Source organism: Rattus norvegicus, chromosome 5, assembly GCF_021556685.1.
Source record: "Rattus norvegicus strain SHRSP/BbbUtx chromosome 5, alternate assembly SHRSP_T2T, whole genome shotgun sequence".
NCBI lineage: Eukaryota > Metazoa > Chordata > Mammalia > Rodentia > Muridae > Rattus > Rattus norvegicus.
Window position 1 is genome coordinate 150253799 of NC_141538.1, and position 22757 is coordinate 150276555.

General features: G+C 47.7%; 1 protein-coding gene and 1 long non-coding RNA gene across 27 annotated transcripts in view; one reads left to right on the top strand and one right to left on the bottom strand.

Moving 5' to 3' along the window:
- Window positions 1-22757, bottom strand: part of Epb41 (erythrocyte membrane protein band 4.1) — a 154095-nt gene that overhangs the window by 128100 nt on the left and 3238 nt on the right. The window lies entirely within an intron of this gene.
- Window positions 70-1652, top strand: LOC148006077 (uncharacterized). Its single transcript, XR_015621174.1, has 2 exons — window positions 70-154; window positions 401-1652. It is a non-coding gene; the product is annotated as an uncharacterized LOC148006077 (long non-coding RNA).

Genomic DNA, 22757 nt, shown 5'->3' on the forward strand with positions numbered 1-22757 from the left:
GGGAGGGGAAGGGAAACGAGAAGGGGAGGGGGAGAGCAAAGGGCTAGCTGCTGCGCGCACGCGCAAGTCAAACCCGGGCTGGAGCAGGAGATCAGGGTTCTGGTCTCCTGAAGCACGCGCGCAAAGAATGGGACAACTAGTGCCTAGAACGAAGGTGAGACCTTTCTCCCCATGGAGGGCTTGGGAAGAAACCGTGATCTGGGGACTTCGGGGGTGGGGGGTGGGGGGAGCGGAATTCACATAGATGCTGCTGACCAGGCTACCCCAAAGGAAACCTTTAGTTTAGTAACCTCAGGTAAGTCACACTGCTTCTCAGAGCCTCAGTTTATCCGTCTACTAGCATGGCTATCTCTAAGGCTCCCTTCCAACCCTGACATTCAATATGACTTTACCTCTCCAGGCAGCTATGTTAAGACCTGAAATGGAGACTTAAGTGTTGAGACCATGCCAAAGATTTCACCTGTCTTCTGTCTTCATTTAAGACTCTCCTATTTCTGCCTGCCATCCACAAAATTATAAGTATAGCCTCCACGATCTGGTCTCCAGATGAATTTAGGGTTGCTCTGAGAACTGCACACGAGTATATTTCTCTCTAGAAGTTTCAGAGGCCGCTTGACCCTTCTACTTCCTGCCAGGCTGATGTCTGAACAGGCTGCCTCCCTACAGAGCAGAAAGAAGGTTCTGATGTAAGCACATTCTTAGAAGATAAGACGGGTTCTGCTATTTCTTTTGAGAGATGAGGAAACCAAAGCGGAGAGACAGAGTCCTGCCAGGATCAGAAACCAAGCAACGTGACATCAGAGCCCGCACGCGCCAGCTAGGCTGCCTACTGGTGTAAAATCAAAGCCAGTTCCCAATCTCAGCTCAGCCTCAGGAATCAGACTGCTCAGGGTCAGTGCTCCGTCTCAGCCCTCTCTAATTGTTTGACCTTCTTTGTGCCTGGTTTCTGAACCCATAAAAAATAGAATAAAGGCTGGGAGTGGTGGCCCATGCCTGTCACGCTAGCACTTGGGGTGTGACAGCAGAAGTCACACAAATCCAAGGCCAGCATCCATTACATAGTAAGTTTTAAGCCAGTCAGGGCCACATGAGACCCTGCCTCAAAAAAGGGGAAGACAGCAGTCCCACCTCATTAGAATTACTGTAACAATTAATTTGTTAATTATCAGGGCTTAAAACAATGCCTAGGACATAGTAAGATCTCGGTTAAGTGTTAATTCTATTACTTAGTAGTAATACATAGACTAAAATATCAACTAAGAAGTACATGGCAGACAGATAAACACTCAACTGTTGTCAGGTCTGAGAATATTTATATAATACCAGAAGCCATAAAACCCGGTGAGGACCACCTGACTACCTAAAACAGCCCATTCACAGCCTTCTTCTGTCTTTTTTTTTTCTTTTTCCGGAGCTGGGGACCGAACCCAGAGCCTTGCGCTTGCTAGGCAAAGCCTCCTTCTGTCTTAATCACAGCACTTTACACAGCATTTGCCCCTGCTGGACTGCTTCCTATTTACTGATGACTGGTTGAATCTCTCAAATTGTTGTAGTCTGCATCCAGGAGACTGTAAACTGGAGAGGACGGGGACCTTGTCCTTATTATCACACAGAGCAATGCTGGCATATTAAATATTTATTGAACCAGTGAATGGACTGTCCTCGTTTTATGAGTAAGAGACGCAAAACTGTTTAAGTGATCTGGGCCAAGGAGCACCCGTTCATTTGTTCTTAAATACCCTGGTTCCCTGCTTTGAGCCCTCAGGTTCAGTGGTGCTTTCGATTGGCAAGTTCTAATGCTACCACTTCTGGGCTCTGAGGCAGGGAAATCTGGTACCATGTAGGATGGATACTGAAAATCCATCACCAGACAGATCATTTCCTCCATGTTATCCAGGACATTCAGGCACATGGAGCTAAAGGCTCTGTGTGCTAGCCAGTGGCTCTCCATCCTTGGGGACGCTTATGAAATTTGTAATATTTAATAATCATCACCCTGGAAAGGAGGAAAGGTCTTAGGCTAGCAGAAAACATGAGAAGCAAGGCAGATGTAAACCACGCCTAGAGTCAAAGCGTTGTGCAACCGCACACCAAAATCCGTTGGTCTAAGTTGTAAAACCCCAAAGTTCTGGATTCCACCACTGGCCTTTCATTCTTAGCCAGGGCATGGGAGCAAGTGTAATGCACTTTCTGTGCAGGAGAGGTTTTCTTGTCAGTGTACACCACCACCTGTTAAGTGTCTCATCTCTCAGTATGGCGGAGCTCAACCGATAATGAGGACTAGGGAAATAAAGAACACCCACTAAGAAGACAAAGAAACTATCCTTACTCCTGGGCCCATCTGCCGCACCAGACATCCAGTCCCAGCTCACCCTGTAGAAGCTCTCATGAGGTACCAAGGGTAAAGGTCCCAAGCACAATCTCTGAGGCTAATTTCCTAGGCAGAAACACTTTGGCTCCATGCTTGCGTCGGGGTGATGACTGGGCCATGCTGCAGGCCCAGGAAAGGGTCCCTCAGGACCATCTCTATCCCATCTGCCAGCTGAGCCCCATCTCTACCTCCCCACTACAACCCTCCTGCTTCTTTCTAGGGAATACAGACCCCGCTAGCTGTCTGTTAGCCCCTGGAGTGGTCAAGAGCTCTGAGATTTAAAATAAAGGCACCGAAAGGCTCTTAATCCTTCCACACTGCAAACTGAGCTCCCGCACACGCAAACACCAGCTGCATGAAACGGGATGAAATGAGATAGTGAAATTGGGGTAACCTGGTGTGAAGAGACAGGGAGGGGAGACGAAGCCACCAGAGACCCGGAAGGGACAGGATTGAAAGAAAGAGGGAGGAGGACAAATGGGGCCTAATCCATGATCAAATCTGGGTCAGGGGTGGATTAGGGACACAGCTGGCCTCAAGCCCCAGTGATAGGCTCATGGAGAATGTTCATCTGCGGCGGGCTTTGAAAAGCTGAGCACATCAGCAAAATGTTCTGAACGGTCATTATGGAATACAAACCAGCCCTGGCACTAACCGCAGAGAGAGCAGAACAAGCCTCTCATAGTCTCCTTACCATCAAACTTACACCGTAAACTATTTTTTTTTTCTGAAACTAGAGACTCGCAAATGCTAAGGCAACTGTCCCGCTACTAACCTATGGTCTAACTCTGTAGCCTAGGCTGGCCTGTAACTTGAAGTAATACTCCTGCCTCAGCCTCATGAGTAGCTGGGAGTACAAGCCTGACTACTTTAGGCCTTTTAAACAAAAATTATGAAATTATATGGGGGTGGGGATTACTATTAATAAAAAGGGATGTCTCTCTAAGGGGATATTTTTATTAGGAGTACGTGAATTTTAGAAAATACGGTTAAGGGCTGAAGAGATGGCTCAGAGGTTAAGAGCACTGACTGCTCTTCCAGAGGTCCTGAGTTCAATTCCCAGCAACCACATGGTGGTTCACAACCATCTGTAATGGGCTCTGATGCCCTCTTCTGGTGTGTCTGAAGACAGCAACTATGTGCTCATATACATTAAATAAATAAATCTTTAAAAAAAATCATGATAGGGATTCTGAAGTGTAGCTTTTTAAAAAAAAAGAAAATAGAGTTAAGAATGAATGTAGTTGGGGTTGGGGATTTAGCTCAGTGCACAAGCACAAGGCCCAGGGTTCGGTCCCCAGCTCCAAAAAAAAGGAAAAGAAAAAAAGAAAAAAAAAGAATGAATGTAGTTAAACAGAACTATAAATCACATAAAGTCACTAATCAGAAATGTAACTACCGGGGTTGGGGATTTAGCTCAGTGGTAGAGCGCTTGCCTAGGAAGCGCAAGGCCCTGGGTTCGGTCCCCAGCTCCGAAAAAAAAAAAAAAAAAAAAAAAAAAGAACCGGAAATGTAACTACCACAAGGTTCTGATATAAAACTTTCCCTTTGAATACCTTTTCACACAGGGGCATGCACACGTTTATACCTTCACTTATGTATAGTAAGTTAAATAATTGATAGCTGCTGCTTTTTTAGGTTAAAATGAGTAAATACCACCAATATCGTATGCCTCAGACTACTTTGTTTTGCCTGTGTGGTAGTCATCCATGTTTGCACCTGTGAAGACCAGAGAGTGACATCAGATGTCTTCCCCTCTCTTCCACCTTTGTTTTCTTGTGTTGAGACTCTCACTGAACCACGAACTTACTGTCGTGGGTAGACCAGTTGGCCAGTGAGCACCTGGGATCCACGGCCTCTGCCCTCTGCCACCCCAAGCCCCCAGCACTGAGATTGCAGACACACACACCACCATGCCCTAGCAGTTACATAGTATCAGATGCAGGTCCATACACTCGTAAGGCAAGCACTTCACCCACTGAATACCTCCTTAGTACCTCAGCCTAAAGTACTTTTGGTTCCTTGTTTTTGAGACTGCGTCTCACTCTGTATCACCTGCTGACCTAGAACTCACAGGGTTCACTATGTCTCATGAGTTCTCGGCAGGGATGGTTGGTTTTGTTCCTGTTTCTGTTGTTTGTTTGTTTGAAAACTTACTGTATAGAACTGACTTTTCACTTAAGAACAGATTACAATAAATTTTTTAACAGTACTACAGATGTTCTGTAATTTACTTAACCCTCTGTGGTAAAGTTAAGTTGTTTCCCGTTTCTGCTCTCATAAATGATACTTAACAACTATCCCTTTATATAAACTGTACCTGTGATTATTTTTAAGAGTACATTAAACATAGCATGCTATTTCTTTTAATTAAAGTATGCAAGGCTGCCCGTTCCTGTCATTTCTGAAACAAAAAGAAGTTAGCAGTACTTTGGTATAATATTGTGTCTTTTGTGTTTTTACCTCTTTGACAGAACATAATTTTTTTTTATTAAAAATTCTCCTAAGGGGCTGGAGAGATGGCTCAGTGATTAAGAGCAATTATTGTTCTTGCAGAACCTATATTTGGTTCCCAGGACCCATATCAGGTGGCCCACAACCCCCTGTAACTCCAGCTCCAGGGAATCTAACGCCCTCTTCTGGCCTCTACAGGTACCTGCACTCAGGTACACAAACCCAACAGGCACATACACAGAATTTTAAAAATAAAATAATTCTTGCGCTAGAGAAATGATTCAGTGGTTAAGAGCACTGGCTGCTCCTGCAGAGGACTTGGATTCAGCTCCCAGAACCCACAGGGCAGCTCACAAATTCCACTTCCAGGAGATCTGATACCCACTTTGTCCACCTCAGACAATTGTCATTCATACATACATACATACATACATACATACATACATGCATACATACATACATGCACACATATATACAAACAAAACACTCATACACACATTTTTTTTTAAAAATCTAAAAAACAAAGTAAATCTTAAAATCCTCTTTAAAAGTTTCTAAAGCCAGGAGTGGTGGCACAGGCCTTTAATCCCAACATTCAGGAGGCAGAGGCCAGTGGATCTCTATGAGTTCAATGCCAGCCTAGTCTACATTGGCAGTTCCAGGACAGAGCTACGTAGCGAGACCCTCTCTTGAAAAAGCAAAAGAAAACCGTTTTTATGGATAGGCCTGGATGTCCTGGAACTCACTCTATACACCAAGCTTCGCCTTGAGAACTCAGAGGTCTTCCTGCCTCCCAGTGCTGGAAATCATGGACCACCATGACTATCTGAGAAAATTTATTTGAAGACAGTTCCTTTGTATTTAAATAAATTTACCACTTATTAAAAAGAAAATTACTAACAGAAGGGTATGCTTGCTTACTCTTACATAAATAATTCGATTTTGGCAGAGTACTTGATGCTGCAGGATACAGATCGTCTTCACTGTTTTTCATAGCTGATACAGTTTGACTTTATAATCACTAATTCTGGGGACACTGCTTCACATAAACACATGGTACAAAATAATAGAAGTATGTTTAGGGCCATTTCAGAAATTCTGTCCTAATCTCAAGCCAAAATTCATTGAAGTATTTTTTTTAATGAAGCTCAAATCAAAATGGCAAACAGGATTGCCTCTGTGTGTGTGTATGTGTGTGAGAGAGAGAGAGAGAGAGAGAGAGAGAGAGAGAGAGAGTTGGGGAGAGAGAGAGAGAGAGAGAGAGTTGGGGAGAGAGAGAGAGAGAGAGAGAGAGAGAGAGAGAGAGAGTTGGGGAGAGAGAGAGAGAGTTGGGGAGAGAGAGAGAGAGAGTTGGGGGGAGAGAGAGTGTGTGTTGGGGGAGGGAGAGTGTGTGTTGGGGGGAGGGAGAGGAGGGAGGGAGGAGAGAGAGAGAGAGAGAGATTTTCATGTGCATGTGGAGGCTCAAACTCCACACTCAGTGTCTTCCCTGATTGCTCCCACCTTATATATTTATATACTGAGGCAGAGCCTCTCAAACTGACCCCAGCACTTACCAGTCCAGTCTTGCTAGCCAGCCTGCTCCAAGGAGTCCCTCCCTGTCTCTGCCTCCCTGGAGCTGGGATTCTGTGTACCACAAAGCCTGCCTGGTTTTCATGTGGGTTCTGGGGATCTGAACTCCATTCCTCATCCTTGCAGGGAAGCAGTTTATCCACTGAGCCATCTCCCCAGCCCCTTAACTAGCAATTTTTAAAATCAGACCTTATAACATAATACAGTCCTGACAAATACTGATTTGGAGAAGCTTGGGGGACCACGCTGGTCTCAAACTTGCTGGGATCCACTTGCCCCTGTCACCAAGCACCAAAATGACAAGCACGTGCCACCACACCCTCAGCTCTAGATACTGAGCTGATCTTCACAAACTGAGGAATGATGTGGGACGATACTAAAAGCCTTTGTTTTCTGTAACTAAACCAGAATGTTTCTGTAAGAACAGAAAACTTGGTGCTGCCAGTTCAAAAACATTGCAGTTTATCACATTCGAAGTCTCCAGTCTGAGCCACGACTCTCAGGCAGTGTTCACTGGCATCAAATGGGCAAAGTGAATCTGTTAAATGTTCAGAGCCGAGACTAAGGTGAATTTGCACGGTGCCACACAGGCAAGTAGTGCCAAAAACATCCCAATTCTTTTATTTTCAAATCGAATTTTTTTTTTTACTTACATTTCAAATGTTATCCCCTTTCCCGGTTTCCCATCCATAAACCTCCTATCCCACCCTCCCTTTTCTTCTATGAGGGTGTTCCCCCACCCAACCACTCACCCCTCCCTGCTTGGTCCCCAACACCACAAATGCACATGCACACACATACACACACACAGACACACACACACTCACAAAATTAACTTTGTGGCACATGCTTACAGAGGACTGTAAACATGAGGGTACGAAGTGAGTTCAAGGCCAGCCTGTGCCATATAGACCTTACCTCAACCCTCCTCTGTGCCCCCCAAATCTAAAAACAAAAGCAACTACATGTGTGAGGGATTTAGAATGTATTTGACATGTGCTAAAAGTGTGTGTGTGTTGTTGTATTTAGCCCAACAGCGACCCTTTGAGGTATTATTAGTATCAGTTACGTATGAGGAAACCACAGCTTAGGATGCAGTGGTTATGGCCACACCCTGCACAACTTGCCCAACACCACACAATTCAACCAGTCCTGTCCGGTGCCAGCATCCTCATATTGCTCTCCAGAAAGCCACTGAGATGACACGAAGAGGAAATACCAACTTCTGCCCAAGACCCTAGAGAAAGGCTGTTGGGGCTGCCTCTGACAGTAACCCAAAGACATCTGAAGAAAAAACCAAGATCTGACTGACCTCCCATGACCCTTCTCAATCCTCTTCTCCCAAAGCCAGAATGAGCCCAGTGACCCTGATCCAGCAAAGCCTTCAGCTCGCTCAGGCCTAACCCACTATATCTCTCCCAAGAGCAGGGAACTCCCGTGACAGAAGGTTTTCCAGGGACAGAGAAGGGAGCTACATGACACCTGCTCACAGGGGCCTTTCTAAGTCTGGCAAAGTCAGTCTGGCTCAGACCTTCCCCAAGAGAACAACAAGAGAGAGAAGATGGAAGGAACAGAGGGGGTTGATTGGGTATCCAGAAATGGCTGTTTGGCTTGCTCTAAGAGCTTCCAACACTGAGGGACAAGCAGGACGGTCCCCCAAACCACCCAGAGAACACCCAGCTAATTTCAGTTTCCAAGCTGTACCATGGTGTAGCTGGGGTGTGTCAGTGAGGGAGACAGATGTAATAAGAAAGTCTGCAAATGAGGTACAATGTTGAGATCTGACTGTGTGACTCTGGGACGTTACTTCCCCAGGATCAGCAGTCACCATACAGTGGTAGCAGAACTCAAAGGACGTCTTCCATTCCTTACTGCAGATTCTATTCACTGCTTTTTTCCAAGTTCATCTACATTCATTCTCCAGAGCTGGAGAACAAGCTAAATCTTTTTTTTTTTCTTTTTTTCGGAGCTGGGGACCGAACCCAGGGCCTTGCACTTGCTAGACAAGTGCTCTACCACTGAGCTAAATCCCCAACCCCCCAAGCTAAATCTTATAGCCATGATCCGCAGAAATACCTGAGCTGGAACATGGAGCTGGTTTTTGCTACATTGTGGGTTTTGCTTTTGAAAAAGAAGGAAGGAGAGAGAAAGAGATCCCTAAATCTAATTTCTTTCTTGTTTCTTCTTCCAGCACCACTACTAACAAAGCTCAACCCACCGGCTCCCTCTCACCAAACAATGAACAACCACCAACCCTGCCTGGGAGCCCTAGCATTATGTCCCCTCTGAAAAGTTCCCAGAATCGCGAACTACAGGAAATCACAGAAACTATCTGCAGCTGGCAAAACCAAGCCTCTGCTAGAGCAGGAGACAAAACATGGTCGGCTACACCAAAGCTACACCGTATCCCACATGTCTGGGACCGAAACAAAAACATATTCTTATAACATTTCTGTGCTTTTTAAAGAAACCGGAATTCTCAAAAAAAAAAAAAAATGTCACCACAGGAAGTGGCTTAGAGATGAGGTTGGTGAGACAGCTCTGCAGGTAAGGGCGCTTGCAGCAAACCCAACATCCTGACTCAGACCCCCAGGCCCCCTATAGGGGAAGTTCAGAATCCACTCCTACATAGTGTCCTCTGACCTCCACAGGGGCAAGCACAAGTAAATAAATAGATAGGTGTTTAGAAAAATCTAGGTCTGGAGAGATGGCTCAGTGGTTAAGAGCACTGACTGCTCTTCCAGATGTCCTGAGTTCAAATCCCAGCAACCACATGGTGGCTCACAACCATCTGTGATGGGATCTGGTGCCCTCTTCTGGTCTGAAGATAGCAACAGTGTACTCACATACATAGAATAAATAACAAATAAATCTTTTACAACATCTTAAAAAAATAAAACATACACCTTAAAGATAAGGTGTTATTAAAAGTATCAAGGAAGGGCTGAAAGTGTCACCCAGTTGCTGGGTACTAGCCAAGAACATTCATAGCCCTGGGACATCCAATCCCCAGCACCAAAACCAGAAAGTAAGGGAGGAGGGGAGGCATAAACAAGATGGCTGGAACAACAGGATAAGTATCCTCACATTTGCCTGCACTGTCAGATTCTGGTGAAGACCCCTTGAGGACACCCTCCTCCTATGTCCCCACATGGCAGGGACCTTTCTAATATCTGTTATCCTGTCATAAGGGCCCCACCTTCCTGATCTTCAACCTTCCCTACCATCTGCCAACACCATCACCTGAGGATTTTGTGGAGACACAGACATTCAGTGTCTCCAACCTCTGGCTCCCTCGACAGTCAGGAGGAGGTGGCTTTGATTACCAGGCTGCCTCGCTGGGTGGCTAGAAGGATCAAACGAGACGTGCAGGATTTCTGCACGTTACAAAGCACCACACTGCAACAAGCCCGATTGGTTTTCTGAGACAAGGTCTTACTGGTCTCGAACTCTGAGAGTTCGCCTACCTCTGCCTCCCAAGTGCTAAGATTATAGGTACAGACTATCGCTTTGCCCTAAGTGAGACTTTCAAATTATTTTAGATTTTTTTTTTTTTAGGGGACTGGAAAGATAGCTTAGCAGTTAAAAGCATTTGCCGCTCTTACTAGCGACCTGGGGCTCAGATCCTAGCACCCACAAAGCAGCTTACAACCATCTGTAACTGCAGTTCTAGGGGACCCAACACCTTCTTCTGGACCATGTGTGCCACACATATGGTATACAAATATGTATGCAGGCAAAATAGTCACACTTTATAAAAATAATTTTAAAAATATATTTATATGTATGTATGTATGTATGTATGTATGTATGTATGTATATATGTATGTATGTGTGCCTGCATGAGTCTGTGTGCATCACATGCATGTGGAAGTCTATAGAGGCCAGAAGAGGGTGTCATCAGCCCTGAAGTTACAGCGGTTTGGGTCCTCCTGATATGGGTGCTGGAAACTGAACCCTGGTTCTCCACAAGAGCAGTAAGAAAGCAGTCTCAACCACCAAACCATTACTCTGACCCCAGGACTTTTGTTTTGTTTTGTTTGGGCGGGTGGGGATGTTGGTTTTTTGAGGCAAGGCTTCTACATGTAGCCTTTTCCAGCCTGGAACTTGCTGTGTAGATCCGTCTGGCCCCAAACTCAGAGATCCACCTGCCTCTGGATCCTGAGGGCTGGGCTCAACCTGCCTTGACTTTTAACTTAAATCTGTTGTTGACCACATGGAAAGAAGCCTCCAGCCAAGGCTCCCTGAAGTGAGCACCTCTTTTGTGCATGTTTAGGGACGCCAGCAGGAGTAAGATGAGTAAATAATAGCCACCAGCAGTCATTTCCCACGTGGGTGGCAAAAGGAAGAGGTAAAAAGATCGTGGGTGTTTGGAGGCAAGGAAACCTGGGTTTAAACCAAAGCTCCACCATCAATATGCTATGTCATGTCCCCCCACCCGCACTTATCTCTAAGTGGAGATGGCATGTGTCAGCCTCGGTGCCAACGTGTTATCTGCAACGTCACTACACCTCGGCAACAGCCTCCTGAGGAAGGCAGACTGCCTCCTGTTTACAGATGAAGTGGAATTTCAGAGAAGATCTGGGGCAGGTAAAGCCACTCAACCTAGGCCTGCTGCTACCCGTTCCCACAACAAGCTCTGTCATGAGTCCAGCAAAGACAAACAAGTGTCAGTGCCTACAAGCTCTTAGAGCACTCCACACCGCATACCCCATGGCGAGGCGTGAATAGCTACATGTTCTAACTCTGGGAAATGAAATCAGAGGTAGTTTGCCCAATGCCACATAGCAGGAAGATAACTGCATGTTCAACTTATCCAGTCCCTTGCCATCGATACAACCCCCTCTCTTTCCCAGTAAAGCCAGGCAGGCATCCTTACCCTGCTCGGCAGATGAAGCCCGGTGAGAAGCACTGCTCTGCCCAAGACTGCCACCAAGTCAACAACTCAGAAGGGACTCAAGCGAGGCTCCTAATCTCTGTTTCTGTGTGTGTGTGTGTGTGTGTGTGTGTGTGTGTGTGTGTGTGACTGTGTGTGTCTGTGTGTGTCTGTATGTGTCTGTGTGTCATCTGTGTGTGTATGTGTGTGTGTGTCTGTGTATGTGTGTGTGTGTCATCTGTGTGTATGTCTGTGTGTGTGTCTGTATGTGTCTGTGTGTCATCTGTGTGTGTGTCTATGTGTGTGTGTGTCTGTGTCTGTGTGTCATCTGTGTGTGTGTCTGTGTGTGTCTGTGTGTGTGTCTGTGTGTGTGTGTCTGTGTGTGTGTCTGTGTGTGTGTCTGTGTGTGTGTCTGTATGTGTGTGTCTGTGTGTGTGTGTCTGTGTGTGTGTGTGTCTGTATGTGTCTGTGTGTCATCTGTGTGTGTGTCTGTGTGTGTGTGTGTCTGTGTGTGTCTGTGTGTCTGTATGTGTCTGTGTGTCATCTGTGTGTATGTGTGTGTGTGTCTGTGTGTGTGTGTCTGTGTGTCTGTCTGTGTGTGTGTCTGTATGTGTCTGTGTGTCATCTGTGTGTGTCTATGTGTGTGTCTATGTGTGTGTGTGTCTGTGCGTCTATGTGTGTGTGTGTGTCTGTATCTGTGTCTGTGTGTGTCTGTGTGTATGTGTGTCTGTGTGTGTATCTGTATGTGAGTGTGTATGTGTGAGTGTGTGTGTGTGTGTGTCTGTGTATATGTCTATGTGTGTGTGTCTGTATCTGTGTCTGTGTGTGTATGTGTGTGTATCTCTGTGTCTGTGTGTGTGTCTGTGTATGTGTGTCTGTGTGTGTCTGTGTCTGTGTATGTGTGTCTGTGTGTGTCTGTGTGTATGTCTCTGTGTCTGTGTCTGTGTGTGTCATCTGTGTGTCTCTGTGTCTGTGTCTGTGTGTGTCATCTGTGTGTCTCTGTGTCTGTGTGCTAGGGTTGGTCTTGGGTACAGTATATTCAGATGCCGAGTTCTCTTCCCCAAGATCAGGTCGCAGTCTGGACATGGGCACTGTATTGACCAGTGTGCTGTAAAAAATGTTCTCCATAATCTCTGATTGGATAATAGAAGGCTAGAGCCTGTGACTGGGCAGGGGAGAGGAAAAGGTGGGCCTGGAGATCAAGTAGGGGGTCTCAGGAAGGGACCAGGAAGGAGGTTGTCATGAGGCAGGAGGGGCCATGAGAAAATCATCCTGAGGACACACAGGGAGCAGAGCAAGACTCCGTTACCTCCGTTACCAAGTAGCACGTGGCCTATGGCTGAGATGTAGGTTAGAACAGCTCAGAACCTGTCCAGTTTAGGCTTACAGCTTAATAAAAAGACCAGGTTTTGTGTCTTTTATTCAGAAGCTATATATGGGCTAGAGTGGGGCAGGACCCTTCACCTATAAAATTAATACAATACCTGTGTTTGTATGTGTCTGTCTGTCTGTCTGTCTACAAGTGCCTTGGAGACCAGAACAGGATCCCAGATCCCCTGAGGCTGGAGTCCCAGGAGGTTGTAACCTGCTGGAAATGAGTGCTAACAAATTCTGGTCCTTTGTGAGACTAGCATGCACTGTCAACACAAGCCAGCTCTAGCATATGCCAGTCTTTTTTACAGTGCTGGGGATTCCCCCCGGGGCTTCCGGGATACAAGAAACAAGCTCCTCCACCACCAACCAGGCTACACACCTAGCCCCACGTTCCTGCTTTTAAACCCAGTCTTATTTTCTCCACTCAAACTTGCTGAATCGTGAGCATCTGAACATGGACATTCAGAAGCCCCACAGCGAATCTCCTGGGAGTGGGAGAGCCCCTAGTACACCAGGCTAGGCCTAGAAATCAGAGGACTGGGGAGAGATGGTGCAGGATACTGTCCAGGGAGACAGTGGCTGAACCTGCCAGTCTCTAGTTTTGGAAACCTCGGTCTTGGTCTCCCTAAGTTGTTGGCTCAGGCTGGGAGCCGGGTAGCCACTCACTAGCACAGCTGTTTGATGTGATTTCTGCTGAAAAAAACAAAAATCCCCATCAGTGTGGGCCTACGTGCTAATTACCAATAATGACATAATAGCCATTGTGGGCCCAACAGCCAAACAGCCCCAACTAGGAATTCTGCATAGCTCAGATTTAGGAACAAAAGACTGAGGCATTGCTACTGAAACTGATGCCCTAGCAGAAAATACCAGGAGCAAAGGGGCCTCAGAGTTGACCCAGCCAAAGTATTATCTGGCAAGTAGACAGGGGAGTGAGCACCCACTTTCTCGGGTCTTTAACTGTGAATCTACCACACACCCAGCACATGTGGCGTCCACACAGCTTCATTCACTCATCAATGCACGCAGACACTTATTGGCAAAACCCACCAGCATCAGTGAGGGAAAGCAGGCAATAAGTAACCCATTAAAGATGCTACATTGGGGGTTGGGGATTTAGCTCAGTGGTAGAGCGCTTGCCTAGCAAGCGCAAGGCCCTGGGTTCGGTCCCCAGCTCGGAAAAAAAAAAAAAAAAAAAAAAAAAGATGCTACATTGGAGTGATAAGTGACACAGAGAAAAGCAGAAGAGGAAGGAGGTGAAGTGTTAGCTGGGCCTGCTGGCTCATACCTTTAATCCCAGAGCTTGGGGGGGGGGGGGCAGGAGGATCTCTGAGTTTGAGGCCAGCCTGGTCTATAGAGTAAGTTTCAGGACATCCAAGGCGACATAGAAAGACCCTGTCTCAAAAACTGTGTTTAAATTAAAACTGATGGTTGGGGGGCGGGGGGGGGGTCTGTGCATGTGAGTGCAGTGCCCAGAGGTCAGTAGATCCCTGGAGCTGGACTTAAGGCTGAGCCACCCTATGTGAGTGCTGGGAACTGGACTTGGGTCCTCTGCCAGAGCACTACACTCTTACAGCTGGGCGGTCTCTCCTGCCCACTGTTCCAATTTTAAATAAGATAATCAGAACAAGCCTCACTAAGAAGGAGATGTTGAAACAAAAGTTTTACGATGAAACAATAAGACAAAAGGTATTTATAGAAGGCTGGATGTTCCCCCACCATCCAGTGCAAAAAGCCCCAGGGTGGAAGTCTGCCTGAGAGGATAAGCCAGTCATTACAGAGTCAGGGGAAGAAGGCAGGCGCAGACTAATCACCAGTGTGTGCTTAGACCCCCCTTAAGTTTATGAGCATGAGGTAACATCCTTGTCCTTGCCTTGTCTCGGGAAATTGGGAAATCCTAAATGTGACTTGGGTAAATGAGTGGGCATTCGCCATCAAGAGGTCACTCCCTGAACTCAATGAACTGTTTTCTGACTCACCTTTTCTTCTCCTAATATCGACTGGCCATAGAGGAGCCACAGTAATCACCCCACTGTGTCAGCTCTGGATTAATCACTTCACACGGATTATACAAAGTGGTGCCCAAGTCATTTGTGGAAAGGCACTAATCTGCTTCCCCTTTGATAACAGGATATGCTGGAGCTTACTGAGGTCAAGCCATGGCTGGGGCTCAGATTATTGTTGTTATTATTGCTGTTGTTGTTATTATCATTATTATTATTATATTTATTTTTACTCTATGTGTTAAGTGTTTTGCTTGAGTGGATGTGCACCACATGGGTGCTTCGTGCCCACAGAGGTCAGAAGGGGGCATCAGATCCCCTGGAACTGGAGTTACAGAGGTTGTGAACCACCACGTGGGTTCTGCGAGTCTTGAGCCCAGGTCCTCTGCAAGAGCAACAAGAGCTCTTATCCACCGAGCCATCTCTCCAGCCCTGAGACTATGACTTAAACAGGGTCTCTTGTAGCCCAGGATGGCATCAAACTCACTAAATAGCTAAAGTTAGCCTTAAACTTCTGATCCTCCTGCCTCCACCTCCTGAGTTCTGGGATTACAGGTGTGTGCCATTGGGCCGTGCTGGGGTCATGTGATGTTGGAGATGCTGGAAATCCAACCCAAGGCTCAGGCTTGCCATGCAAGTTCCCTGCCAACTAAGCTATGCCTCCCAGCCTTAGGACTCCGCCTTTAAACCTGTCATGAAATAGGAAACCCGTGACTGCTGCAAACCCTACTTTCATAAATCCACACAGAGGCAACGAAGATGGTGACCCCTAAAGCCTGGCGGAGGGAGATCTGGAGAAGCTGGTGCTACTTCTACCCTGCCACAGTCTGGGTCGTTGGCCAGGTTTTCTCTTTGAAGCCTTTCTGGCCTCTGCAGAAGTCTTCGTCATCCTTATCAAGTCCCAAGGAACTCACAGGCCATCTCTGTCCCTTTGGCCTAGACCTGGGTAGGGTAGCCCTCTGAGCTATCTGCCTTTCCAAAGAGCGCGCACAGTGGCATCTAATCAGAGGACTCTGCAGAAGAGAAACGATCTTAGGTGAGGCTAACACTGGGATGCTGAGCCTCTGGCTTCCAAACTGGTCTATCAGGTTCAATTTCTCCAACGAGAAACCTATCAGACAGGCGGGTGGCACGCACCTGTAATCTCGGCACTCAGGAGGTTGAGGCGGAAGGATGTGAGTGGAAGGGTAGCATGGGTCATGTAGAGAGAGCCAAACCAGCCTAGAATACAGATCAAGACCCTATTTCAAAATTCCAAAGTGCAGGATGGACGAGAGAGATGGCTCAGCGGCTAAGAGAATTTGCTGCTCAGTCATGCGGATCTGAGTTCATATCCAGCACCCACAGAAGGTGGATGCGGTCTGAGTGCTGCTTTAACTCCAGCACGGTAGGGTATGGGGCAGAGACGGGAAGATCACTGAAGCTTGCTGGCTGCCAGCATAGATGAACAACGGGAGCGTCACACCCAGAGAGAGACCATGTTTCAAAGGCATAAGACGGAGAATGGTAGGAGATAGCCAGTGTCTTTCTCTGGCCTTCAGTACACACACAGACATGCACATATACCACTACATATATACTATACAACTACACACACACACACACACACACACGCACGCACGCACGCACGCACGCACGCACGTGCGCACACACACACAAATATGCACACACCAAATCCAAGAAGAAAGAAAGGAACCATATTAAACTCTAGGTGAGATGGGGCAGACATTTAAGAGGTAGCAGTTTGTGAACCCCTAGAGCTCAAGGGGCTGAGGCAGGAGGATTGCTGTAAGTTGAAGGGAAGCCTGTACTACAGTTGCAGTGACAACAGCAGCCCACGCTTGGGGAGTTACTGGAACGTCCTCTTCCCCATCAACGTCTTCACAGCAATCCCTGCCCCATCCACAGCAGGGGAAACTGAGGCTCACAAACGTGAAGCCAGCACCAGAGCACACGCACACATTGAAGAGCCAGAGCAGGGAGTCCAGAGAAACATCCTTCTGGCGACAATGACTACCACTCCAATCTCAGGGTCCCATTTCTGCATGCAGAAGGGATCCAGGTCTGCCCTGGCCCTGGCCGTCAGAGATATAGACCTTCATGCCTAGCGCCTGTCTCCATGCCAGAAGAAAGGGAGCCTGATCGTCAATTTCCAGGGGAAAAAAAAGCTACAACTTTCCCAAATGTTTGTCCTTGTTTCCGGACCCCTGTTGGCTTTGGCCTCCAACCAGAGAGAGTCATCTAGGGTAGGGGACAGAGGGTGCCTAGGCCTCAGGACTAAGAGTCCTTGGGCCTGAGGCCAAGGGTGTCAAAGGGCAGGAGGCGAGCTAGTTCAGCAGAGGGCCAGGACCCCCTGGAGACTTAAGCTTGTTTCTTACTCTTTTTTCTCCTTTGTAAGCAGTGTGGCTGCCAGGACAGGCAGGGGAACCTTGGGCGGGGACGAGGAGGTGGAGAGGTTTCATGATTATCTCATTAGCGCTCCTGTGTGCGGATGCCCAGTGTAGACACTGGGCCAGTTTCGGGGGACCACGTCACTGATGCCTTTGAGGAAAGCCAGTGTGCCCCCATTCCCCTGAGGTGGAAACTCAGGTCCAGAGAGAGCAATAGTGCCTGAAGGCCACATAACTTGTCAGTGACAGAGATGGCAGAGAGCCCAAATTGTTGGCCTCTAAAAGGGTTACCTGGGTGGGGATGAGAAGAGAAAAGGCAGAGACATGAAGGGACAGTGTCCAAAGGCCCAGGGCCATCTCAGGGAGCACAGCAAACAGGTGCAGGGTTTCAGGAAGGTGTGGGGAATCAGTCCAATCGCCACATAGTGCGATCCCACTCCCTGTCCAGCTTCACCTCCCATCTCTACCCCTCCCTTTCTGGTCCAGCCACGCCCGTGTTTATCCACCCTGAGCATACTATACTGTAGACTGAAACTTCTTACATAGGCTGTGACCAGTGCCTGAACGGTTGTTCCCTCCACTGCGACCAAGAGAACTCATCTGGCTCTCTGTCCCTCCCTCTGACTCCTAGGAATTGCCCTGATGCTCTGGGCTCACTGTACACCTGAGAGACAGGAACACATAGGGGTCACCTGCACCCCTAGAATCTAAACAAGCCCATGCTTCATAGTCATGTATCATCTAGTTGTCTTTTGTCCCTGGATCTGAGAGACAGGCAAAAATGGGTTTTTCTATCTGTGTGTTCAAGGAAAGGAAGGGTAAGAGAGGGGTGACATAGGCCCAGAACCCTGGGTTTCTCTGAACCACACAGGCCTTGCTGGGTACCAACACCATAGACCCACCAAAGTCACACAAAGAAATCCTTAAGATAGCAGAAAGAATCCTAATGGCCATGAACCAAGAGCCTCCATGTCCAGCTCAGGCACAGCATTTGAAGAGCGAAGTTAGTGAGACGGAGATAAATGGCTTCCTTCCCCCACGCTACTCCATCTCCTCTGCTCAGGTGTACCCCTCAGCCCAAGTATCCACTGGATCCAGTCACCCCCAGACCCCAAGGCCTCACTCTCACCCGGGTCCTCTCTCGCCTGTCCACTGCAGTCCACTCTTATGGGGCCCTGCCTCTGACACAGACCTAACGTCTCCCACTGCTCCATGGCATAGTTCCCGGCCAAAACTCTCAGCATTCCTCCCCGAAACAGGTGGCCCTGCTTCCGCTCTCCCTGTGGAATATGCACTGGCTCCCCGCTGCCCTAGAGTCAGGCCCTCCAATTTTCCTGAGCCTGTCTTTGAGGGCACATTTCCCCAGGTGCTGCCCCTGGCTCTACATCTTAGAATGTACAGTTCCTCCCAGTAGGGATGGCCTTTCTCTCAGTCTCTGCCTGAGAACACCTATTCGCGCCTCAGTCTCAGTCAGAGTTGGACTCGGTGGTTTCAGGGCCCTTCAGCCCAATTAGACTCTGAGCTTTCCCAGCGGCAGAGGAAAGGGTCTGTATTGAGTCAGCTCTAGCCCTCTGCCAGCATAGAGCCTGGCACAGAATGGGCACCAGGAAAAGCAGATGGCTAGGAAACAGAGGCACATTCTTACTTCCACAAAGCCACCTCCCTCCCTTTACCCTACAAGTTCCTTTGCAACCTGTCAAGCTAGACTTGCTATTCACCTGCTCCCCGCAGTGCCCTCCCAGACCTGATTTCCACTGTCCCAAGATGGACGTCGTTGCATTCCAGAAGGATGCCCATAATCATAATTAGAGTAATAACAACCACCACCATTTATTGGGTGTTCGTTGTGTGTCCGGTTATTTAATCCTCACAAGAACCCTAGGAGGGAAGGAGATTTTTTCATTGTACTCGCTTACAGTTAAGGAAGTCATCTGGCCTAAGGTCACATGACTAGTAAGAAAACAGTGCAGGGGTCACTGCCAGGTCTGTCTGACCTGCAAGCCACCTTGCTGCCCAGCTGCTTCCTGGTTTTTATAATCTCACCTCCCAGAGTTGAGAGCAGCCGCCCCCAGCAGCCTGGAGCTGGGTACCAAAGACGGACAGAGAAGACACTGACACTATCCTGCTGTTTTACGATGGCTCAAGGGTTCAGAGCACCCACATGGTGGCTAATGACAGTCTGGAACTCCAGTTCCAGAGGGTGTGACACCTTCTTCTGGCTTCTGAGGGCAGCGGGCACACATGTTGTACATAGACATACATGCAAGCAAAACACCCATACATATAAAATAAAAAACAAATACTTTGTGTAGGAAAACAGAGTCACTGTTCAGAGGGTCACTGGGAGGACGACAAGAGATAATGTGTCTGGAAGAGTAGACAGGGCCAGTGAAAGAGATGAGACAGCTCAGTGGGGAAGGCTTGACACAGACCTGAGTTCAATGCACGGGGAAAGGAACCAACTCCCAAAACTTGTCCTCTAACTTCCCTTGTGTGCAGTGTTACAGAAGCATCCGACCTATCCAATATCTATCTATCTATCTATCTATCTATCTATCTATCTATCTATCTATCTATCTTTCTGACACACACACAAATAATAATAGCAATATAATTTAGGGTTGGGCTCAGTGGTTAAGAGCACTGACTGCTCTTCCAGAGGTCCTGAGTTCAATTCCCAACAACCACATGGTGGCTCACAACCATCTGTAATGGGATCTGATGCCCTCAGAAGACAACTACAGGATGCTCACATACAGAAAATAAATAAATAAATCTATAATAATAATAATTGATAATAATAATAATACAATAAGTCAAAATGATTAAAATAGAACAGCAGATAAGCAGACTGTGGAAAACAAAGTAATTGTCAGTAGCAAGTATGACGCGAACTTCTTAGGTCACCTACACCTAAGAGGACAAAATTCTCCAGGCCCCTTCTCCCAGCTAAAGCTGAGGACCAGTGAGGCTAATACACTGTTCACTTACCTGTTTGCGTTAACTCTCCAAGAGAAGAGCCTTTTATTAACCCTATTCCACACATCAGACAACCAAGAAGGGCGACTGAGTCAAGTCACACAGCAAATCACGCCAGGCAGAGCCCAGTCTGTATCCCAGAGGTAGGGTGTTCAGGGGCTCCTGACTTCTGTATTCTAGTCCAGCTAATAAGAGTTAAAATTAGGAGGAAGGAGCCAAAGAAGATGAATGCTTCCCTGAACCCTCTTCTGGAAGGAGCCTAGGGCTAGAGGAAGCCAAAGATTACCCATCAGCCCCATGCTGGGCTGCTTCTAGCTGCTGGGGGAAGGTCCTGTGATGTGGATGTCACAGGGAAGGTCACAAGATCCAGAGAAATTTACCCCTTGTCCAAGGCCACACCATTAGGAATGTGACTATATCTGGAACCCTGTGGGATCCCTCCTCACCCCTCCCAGCTTCACATCAAACATTCCTGCCTGCCCTTTGGGAAGTTCCCCACCAGAGCTAAGCTAAAGGCTCTGCCACGCTCTCCCAGAAGGTCCAGATGCTTAGCTCCCCCATCTGCGTGACGGGCCCCACTCAGGCCCCAGGACCCACAATTCACAACTGGATGGTGAGATAAGGGTCTTCTATTTTCTGAACCTCAAAGATAGTGTACACTTTGTGTCCAGTCTTACGTTTTCTGAACCTCAATGATAGTGTACACTTTGTATCCATTAACTGTTTATTTAGTCGGACACAAAGCATATAGCTGGGTACCTTGCAGATCCTCAACAAGCATCTTCATTCAGAAATGTTCACTGGGCACTACTAGTACATACCATTCTATCCGTGGTGCTTAGAGACATAAGCAGGAACAGATTAAACAAAAACGCTTGCCCTCCCTGGGGCCTATGTAGAGGAGCAAATTCATGCATCTGGAAGGTATCAATATTCTCATTTTGCAGAAGTGAAAGTGTGATACAAAGAGCAACCCATTTGTAAGTATCCGCAGAAGGAGTCATCTGTCCTAAAGACCTCAGGGCCTTTCTCAGCTCAGCCCAAAACCAGTATCCATCATGTCCAATATCAAGAAAGAACGGACTCAGCTTCTTAACTCCAGATGCCCTGACCCCTTGTGCCTCCCAGTGGCCTCAGAGGCACATACACCCTTCAGAATGGCAGAGTACAGCCAGTTACGTCAAAGCAGTACTCACCCACAAGTAGACGTTGTTGTCGCACAGCCAGGCAGGGAGAGACAGCGCAGCCATCGTCACAGCAGCACATGGAAGCAAAGAACAGAAGTGAGACATGGCACAGCTCTCAAACTCTGGAGTCCTGATCAGCTGTACCTGGGCCAGTGGGGAACCTGTCCCCTCCTCTACCCTCACCCCCACCCAGAGCGCCTCTGGCACTCTGATGACCAGATTCCAGGTAGGGAGCTATCGTCTGAAAATCCACCCTGAGTTCGTCAGGCTGCCCTGGGCCCATTCTCCTGTGAGCAGCACCAGGTGCCAGGTACTGAGGATGCCGTCTGAAGTCACACAGGACCTTACCCATGTGAGCCTCTGGTGCAGCATGGAGCGGTGGTGTAAGTTTACTGAATTACCTCTGTGATGCATGCATCAAGGAGACCTTAGGTACCTGGGGGTCAAATCCTGCCTCCACTTACAGCTCTACCACTGGTGCCGCTCAGGCAATCTCCTAGCCTCTCCCTCCGCATTTCCTTTACTTACCTGTAACACGGAGGGCAGCATTCACCTCCGCCCCTCAGGGCTACGTTGGAGTCTAAGAGTTCACACATGTAAGACTTTTTGAACAATGGTTAGCATATAATTTGTTCATAACTTGTAGCTACTGTGACTACAGGGGGCTGTGGATGGGGACTTTGGAGGGACCTGGTATGGCTGAGATCACCGTCTTCTCGACAAGAATGCTGCGGTTGGGACTGAGGGAGATAATGAAAAATGAAGTCCCAGCACAACGCCTGGTCACTATGATGAGTCTGTAAGCACTGCTGTGACCTTAGGGTGTCCTCCAGCACATCCTCACCGTGCAGGGGCTCATCAGGGCTATGGCAAATGCCCCCCAACAAACACACCCAGTGCTGCAGCTTTGAACCAGCCACCATATTCTCCCAATTTTACAGATTTCTAGTTTATTCGTCACAGTTACCCAAACTCTGTGATGGTGAAATTGTTACTGTTCCCATTTTATAAATAAGGGCAGGGGGGGGGGGTGAAGGGACTCCTTTCTGTGTCCTGGGTGGCATCATATGGGTCTCCAAGTCTAGTGACATGATCAAAGCTCATGTCTGCTTGAATTCTGTTCTCTAAATTTCCCTTCATTTCTTCCCCTTGGTTTCTGTGGTTCTAGCTGCACCGCCCTGACACGCCTTTGAATGCTTTCACCTTTAACTCAATAGTCAAACAGCCAGCTTAGGGTGCAAGCTGTTCCTAAAGCCACCTCTCCTGGCTCAGTCACTGGCACCTTGACCCCCTATAGCTTACCTCAGCCACTAATCATTAAAACATCCAGGGACATCTGCATTCATTCAAATCCACCTTTTATAGATGAGGAAACCGAAGCCCAAAGTGGACTCAACATTACTTTTTAGTGCCCAGCTCTTGAACCTGGACACTTTAGTAGGTATGGGCCTCTGAATAAACATCAGTGGGCTCTCAGCTCCAGGTGTCCCCTCTCTCTCTTTCTCCAGCCTGTTTCCAGCTTCCCAGATTAAACATCCCAGAACTCAGAGCTCA